The sequence below is a fragment of the Cibotium barometz genome, chromosome 4 (genome assembly GCF_041138505.1).
Source record: "Cibotium barometz isolate CiBa-2024 chromosome 4, ASM4113850v1, whole genome shotgun sequence".
Lineage (NCBI taxonomy): Eukaryota > Viridiplantae > Streptophyta > Polypodiopsida > Cyatheales > Cibotiaceae > Cibotium > Cibotium barometz.
The window spans coordinates 46,789,431-46,796,943 of record NC_141049.1 but is presented as its reverse complement, the minus strand read 5'-3'; the positions used below and the strand labels follow the sequence as shown (position 1 = coordinate 46,796,943).

Genomic DNA, 7,513 nt, shown 5'->3' with positions numbered 1-7,513 from the left:
TGCATCTATCTATGCATAAATTCAATTTCAATGAAAATAATACTTTCAAAAATAGAAATAAATCCATTTATGCATCTATCTATGCATAAATTTAATTTCAATGAAAATAATACTTTTGAAAATAAAAATAAATCCTTTTATGCATCTATCTATGCATAAATTCGAAATTGATAAGAATAACTCTTTTGTAATAAAAATAAAATTCTTTATGCATCTATTTATGCATAAATTGGAAATTGATAAGAATAACTCTTTTGTAATAAAAATAAAATTATTTATGCATCTATTTATGCATAAAATCAAAATTGATAAAAATAACACTTTTAGATTAAAATAAATTCTTTATGCATCTTTCCATGCATAAATCCAATTTAGTAAGAATTATACTTTTAGAATAAAAGCTATGCATAAAATCCATTTATGATGAAAATCACATTTTTAATATAAAAATATATCTTTTATGCATAGAATCAATAATGATAAAAGTAACACTTTTATAATAAAAAAATATTCTTTTATGCATACTTTTATGCATAGAATTCAATAATGATAAAAGTAACACTTTTCTAATTAAAAAATATATATTCTTTTATACATACTTTTATGCATAAAATTCAATAATGATGAAAGTAACACTTTTCTAATAAAAATATATATTCTTTTATGCATACTTTTATGCATAGAATTCAATAATGATAAAAGTAACACTTTTATAAAAAAAAATTCTTTTATGCAAAAAAATCCATTTTGATGAAAGTAACACTTTCATAATAAAAGAAAATTATTCCTTTATGCATAAAATCTATTTTGATGAAAGTAACACTTTCATAATAAAAAGATTATTCTTTTATGCATAAAAATAATAATAATAATCAATATGCATCTTCTATGCATGAAAAAGACACTTTTAGAGTACAGAAATGATAGGGAATACTCTTTTAGTATAATAAAAGATAATACTTATTTTCAAAAAAATTTGCCATAACCTCCTTTGTATGGCTGACCATTTTTTAATTTTTTCTACTTAATTTGTCTTAAAAATTAACTCTAATTGATTTAAAGTAATCTAGACTAATCAAAGTTCACTTATAAAAGAGAAAACATTATAAAAAGTTTAATTCCAACAATTATCACTTAACTAGGATAAAGAAGGGTTGATTCGAAGAAGAGAGAGGGGAAAAGCCTTTCGATCAAGGCATAGCGTCCATTTATCACTTCAAACAATCATAAGAATTAGGAAAGCATAAAAATCACTAAGAAAAATTACAAGATCTCTACTTACATAATTTCTTGGAGCTTTCCTTTGGCTTGATGGTTTGAGGGTTCTACTCTTGTTTGTAACAAGAGTGGCCACCAATCTTTGGAAGAGGAAAATGTCAAAAAACTAGTGAATTATAAATAAATTCACAGTTCTTGGCTTGGGAGGAGTAGAGTAACAATGCATAAACACTATTATTTTTCAACAAAGGGGGAGGCTTCTATTTATAGGAAAATTTGAGCTCCTAACCAAATAAACTGATTCTAGAATTTTCCAAATCAGTTTGGTCAATTTTTGACCATTTTTAGATCAGTTGAGCTAACTTTTTGGAACTAGACTTAAATTAGAAAAGAGGAGAGATGAAATATCTCAATTTTTGAAGATTTAAAACTCAATTGCACATGTGAAGTAGGCGCCTCATTCATGAGGGGGGAATCCCCATTGTGAGGTGTCAAAAATCTATTTTTTTAGCTTTTCCTTTGGTCCTTAGTCCACTCTTCATCTTATGTGAGTATTTACTCATTTTTTGGGGGTGATTTTCTTTATTTCTTCTATTTATCTTCTTCATACATTTGGATGAATTTGATTGGCCCTTCAAAACCTTAATTTGAAATTTTTCAAAAATCTAGACCCCTAAGATAAGGCCTCTTAAATAAATTATACTTAATTTCTAATGCACCTTCCGAAAATCTTTTGAACTTCTGTTTAGGGGGAACTTATTTTAATAAGAAGAGATATTTTTCTATCCAAAAATATTCAAAATCTAAATATTCTCTCTCTAGAATAGTTTCTCTCTCTAAGCCAAAACAGGTAAAAACAAGATCTTTTATATTTCTGAAGAGAAAATTGATTACAGGAAAAGATGCTGGACATCTTGAGAGGCTGGGGAGGAATCTTACACTAGAGGTGCCTAGAGTCATCACTCACACATGTAGTAAGTCTTGGAGTGGAATAACACTAGCACATAGCCTGACGTTGTCCTAGCATGGAGTTGTCCACCACGATAAGGTCTCCAATCTATGATGGAATAATCAATTTTTCCTACAACCAAGCCTTGAACTTGCTTATATAGTTGTGTGGTCCAAAGACACTATATTAGACACCATACCTCTTTCTACTGTGCGTTCCCATGTTGCTACACCTTTAGCCTTCGAATCTCTCTGTGATCGCTTTGCTTACTGCATGGCCTACCTAGGAGAATAGTAAGTGATCGAGATCCCAAGTTTACTTCAAGGTTCTGGACTGCATTTTTCAAAGTAGTGGGAACTTTCCTGGATCTCAGCACAACTTATCATCCTGAGACCGATGGTCAAACTAAAAGGGTAAACCAAGTACTCGAAGATGTACTTCGGTCATGCTGTGTGGCAGGGAACCCAATAAGTGGCTAAGCTATCTGCACCTAGTCGAGTTCACCTACAGTGCTTCTTATCACCGAAGTATCGGGATGAGCCCTTTTAAAGCTCTGTATGGACAAGATTACTTAACTCCATTAACCTGGTCTGACCCATTGATTAGGGTCGAGATGTCCAAACAAATGCTTGACGACATGGAGCAGCAGATGTAGTTAATTCGTAAAGATATTAAAGCTGCCCAGGATCGACAGCTCTAATCCTCTCCTCCTTGCTCTAATCACCTAAGTGCTCTTGTGAGAGCTTGTTGCTCATCCTATTTTTCAGTTTAAAGTGGTGAGCATACACCATGAGGTATTCATGAGCCTCATTCTCATCAACCTCCATCATCAACATCATCTTCAAGTACACAAAGCTTTTCAAAGTGTGCTTATAAGCACTAATAGTGTTGATTAACACTAATGAGGCATCTAATCCAGCAAAGTTCTTAAACACTTTGCCCGGATTAAATCCAAAAATGAGATGTAATAATAATGGTGAATCTAATCACCAATGCAAGTGTCATTAGACGCTAGAAATGTGCTCTTAAGCACTAGTCGTATTTTTTCAAAGAAAACGTGGCAGCAGTATCCGTCGCTCTACTATAGTCAACATCACCTGTACGAATACATTGTAAGCAGCCCACACCGAAAAGACTTGGAGGTAGACAACAGCTCCTGGGTTGAAGACCCAGAAACGAAGCAGCCAGAGATGTTGTAGCAGCTGTAGCGGCCATAGCTTTACCACCTTCGCAGTTGAATTATTCCACGCTCCGCACCACTTGCACGTATATACAGCATCCGTACCTGCACAGCAGCAGCAAATTTGACGCCCCCTCTTTAGAAACTTTTCACCTACAACCAAGCCTTGAACTTTAGACTTCTAGACCTCCCCTTTAAAATCTTTATTCCAATGCCCAAGTTATTCTTGCTAATTAGAACACCTTTTTTGCTACTATGTAAGAATTCTTTTTTTTTAAAATCTTTTATAAGATTGTTTTCTAAAAGTAGTGGCGCTTCTTTTGTGGGCCAAATGTCCTTGCCACATGGCACTATTGCTTATTTCTTCCTTCCCTTGCCATCTTCTACCATCGGCCCTGCTATGATCCCGATGACTCCTATGATTTTATGGCATCCGATGGGAGCTCAATTTCTTTTACAACCAAAATGTTCATGTTTTGTGGAGGCAAAATATGTTCTATGATCTTGATAAGTATTATGAATTCTCAGGTCTTTCTCAATCAATTACAAGCTATTGTTAAAATTCATTTCTAAGATAAATTACATTAACGTTAATTTGAGGTGCTACACGTCATTATAATTTTACATTCTACCATGTTGCTTATCACATGGCAATGTAGATGGATAATGTTATTTTGCAAGTTTCAACCCTCATGGAGAGGTGGTATTACATGCAAAGCTACATTTTTATAGTTTTTTGTGCTTGTTAGTTGTTTTTGTTTGTGTGTTGATTTTTTTGCGTTGTAGCTACCATGATTTAACTAAGATTTCTTTCATGTCAAAAAAGCATCAATTGTAGGCATGTGCAAGAGAGAGAGAGACTGTGTGAGGTTGTGTGTGTGTGTGTGTGTGAGAGAGAGAGAGAGAGAGAGAGAGAGAGAGAGATGGGAGAGACAGACTAAGGTTGTGTGTGAGAGAAAGAGAGAACTGAACTTGTCACTTTGCATTTGTTTAAGTAAGATGAGGGTCCGCGTGTGAGAGAGTGCGAGCGCGCTAAATATAGTAGTGAACTATGAACGTCATGCCATTTGAATTTTGTGTAGCACATATGCTGAGCAATGTGAGGCCAACTCATTGCTGTTTTATTCAGGAGAGAGCTGTGCAGCTCTGAGATTTGGGACTCCACATCGCCGGAAGCAAGAAGAGCCGACCATTGGCACCGTGTGCGTTGTAGCTGCCCCCCGTTTTATGGTCTCTAAAGACAGAACCAGGATTGCCCTGGTAAGCCCCGTTGCCAAAAATCCCCGTGCAGGCAGACACGGCTTCAAGAGGAGCCATCTCATCGCCTTGGAAGTAGCCACTGTTGAACGGATTAGTTGCCGTTCCGGCAAGGATCGTCGCCATGTTAATCACCATTCCGTCCATTCCTACATCCCCATTAGGAGAGAGTAACGGCGGTGTCTGAGGACCGAAGTCCGGGCGCGCAAACGGCCAGGCGCAGAGGCCCGGACATTGCTTTGAAGGGTTTCCAATCCAAGCAAAAGGTAGCCTGAGGTTGTGAGTGCTCGGAGAAGGCGGGGTGGAGTCATGGTAGCCGCAGGAGTACATGCAGAAATCTTCCACAGGTACATCGTCGGAGGTGAAGACGAAATACACGCCCCTTGGATCGACAGGCAGTGCTTTGGAGCGCAACGAGGACAGCAGGAGGGACAGGATGTCTGATTTCTTCAACAAAGACGGAGGTGAGGACAGAGGTCTGTGCGGCTAGCGAGATGGCAGGGGAGACACGGCCATGGTATTGGTCTGTGTAAGAGGTTGCTGTGGACCACCACGAAGCAACAGAGGGTGAAGAAGATGATGATGGAGATGAGAAAGAAGCAGAGAAGTCTGAGAGGATTTGTTTGTGCGAGGGTGTGAAGGAGCCATACCAGAGGTAGTGGAGGTTGAGAGGGGATGGGCCGGTGAGAAGAGGCCCGTTGTGGTAGGACAGAAGCAGGGGTGGTGTGGGCACCAGCACTAGCTTGCGGGGGGCAGCCAGGCAGTGGCAAGCAAAACTGAGTAGAAGCGCAAGCAGAAAGCAGGGGACCTTGGAGGAAGCCATAGGGTGCACTACGAAGACCTTCGGAATGCTCTTTTATATTTAGACTGGCCATCGGACACGTCAGCGTACCGCCCTGCTCACTTGGATCCGCGTCAGCCTACCACCGTGCTCGCCTCGAATGCCCCCCATGTTCAAAACCCCATTGCCACTCGAGCAAATTTGGATTCGGGAATGTTGCTGTGGCTTTTTGGCCCACGCTGTGGCCATGCTGCCACGTAGGACTCCGGCATGGCCTGTTGTCACCGCTTGTAGCCGACGTTGCACGGCTGCACACAATCAGGAAAAAATAATAATAATAATAATAAAGTAGTCACGTCGCAATCAAATATATATTTTATAATTTTCAAATAATTTGCTTTAGCCTCCTCCATAATTTAAAAAAATAGCGTGCCCGCTCTGTCATTATGTTTGCAATATGTTCGCATTTTAGCTTTGCCTCCCAGCTCGAGCTGTCTTGCTAAGCGTCTATCATAATTCTGGGGAATGAGAAAAAGCCGAATCGCCGATGTTATACTACGGATTCGGGAAACGGTGAGAGGTGTTGGTGAAGGCGCCCGCACACACTCCATGAGCCACTGTGAACGCCCAAGAAGTGGACATATGTGAAGGGTCTGGAGGGTCCACGTGTGAAGGGTCTCAAGGGTGCGCTTCAGGCACAGTTTAATTTGTCTTCATTAATTCATTAAGTAGAACAGTAGGTGACCCACGGGTTGCAAGTTGTAAACATCTATGCATGTGTATGTGTGCAAGCGTGTGTGAGAGAGTGTGTGTATACGCCTATATGTATTTGTGTGCATGTGTGTATGCGTGTGCATGTGTGACTCTCACATAAACCCATATATGTGCGTCTCTCACAAGCATTTTATCTATGTCTCTATCACGTGCACGCACATAACCCTCTCACACACACATACACGTGCACATGCACTCTTGCTTCTCACACCCGTCTCGTACACACACACTTTCTCTCTCTCTTTCTCACCCGTCTTGTACACACACTCTCTCTCTCACACGTACACACACTCTCCACATGCACGTGTGTGATTATGTACGTGTACGTATGTATGTTTGAATTTTTCTATATATAATAGTATTATTATATATTTCCTATATACATATTGATTTTACCATTATTGTATTTTATTATTATATATTTTAAATTTTATTATTTTTAGCTAATCTTAGTGCCATTTGGAGCTGAACACAAAATTGGCTACAAATATAGGTGCACCTATTGTTTTCAAGCTTATGGACTTCTCTTTATTTTTTAGCTTAGCTTCTAACTTGGAAACCATGTGGACTTCTCTTTTTTCTTTTTTGAGCTTGGCTTCTAACTTGGAAACCTCGTGGACTCCTCTTTTTTCTTTTTTGAGCTTGGCTTCTAACTTGGCAACCTTGTCATTTATTGCCTCATAAAGTTGTTAGAAATGGCTGAGTTTCTAATGCTCCTCTTGGATAAAGTCATCTCAAAACTTTAGATCCTGGTCGTTCAAAAACATTTGTGTGATTTGGTTTCACAACAAAATTGTATGATCTTCTACTTTGCACGCCCAAATATGAATAAAAACCAATTGTAGCAAACTCACAAGCCCAAATATGAATAAAAACCAATTGTAGCAAACTCACAAGCCCAAGAGAGACGATCAAGTTTATAACCATGGATGTTTGGCTTTGTCCTACAAAACAAAAGTTAACATGTAAGAAAAGAGAAACACAAAATAACGCCTTAATGCTAGTATCAAAATATTCAAAGGTTTTACTTACCATGTCATCATTTGACATGTCATGTTTGAGTCGCTGAAGGCTTTTTGCGCTGCAGTAATTTGATCATGGGCATGAAAAAATACTAGTGTCCAAGAGTCACAAGTAGTGACCTTGCTAAAAGCCTCTATGACTTTTTTGTAGGCAGATACTCCATACTTCACATCGTCATTGACTGAGTTCGAAGCACAAAAACCATAAGGAGCATCTGCAATGGCCAAAGTGTCAGGACGTGCTATGACAAAAGTGTCCATGTCTTCAACTCGGCCTTCATGAACACACCAATGAGTTGGAGACTCCTCTACATCATCAAAAAGTGTGAGAC

General features: G+C 38.5%; 1 pseudogene; it reads right to left on the bottom strand.

Annotated features, from left to right (window-relative positions):
* Positions 1-4,422: 4,422 nt before the first annotated feature.
* On the bottom strand, positions 4,423-5,428 carry LOC147639323 (protein EXORDIUM-like 2 pseudogene; annotated as a pseudogene).
* Between the last annotated feature and the right edge of the window lie 2,085 nt (positions 5,429-7,513).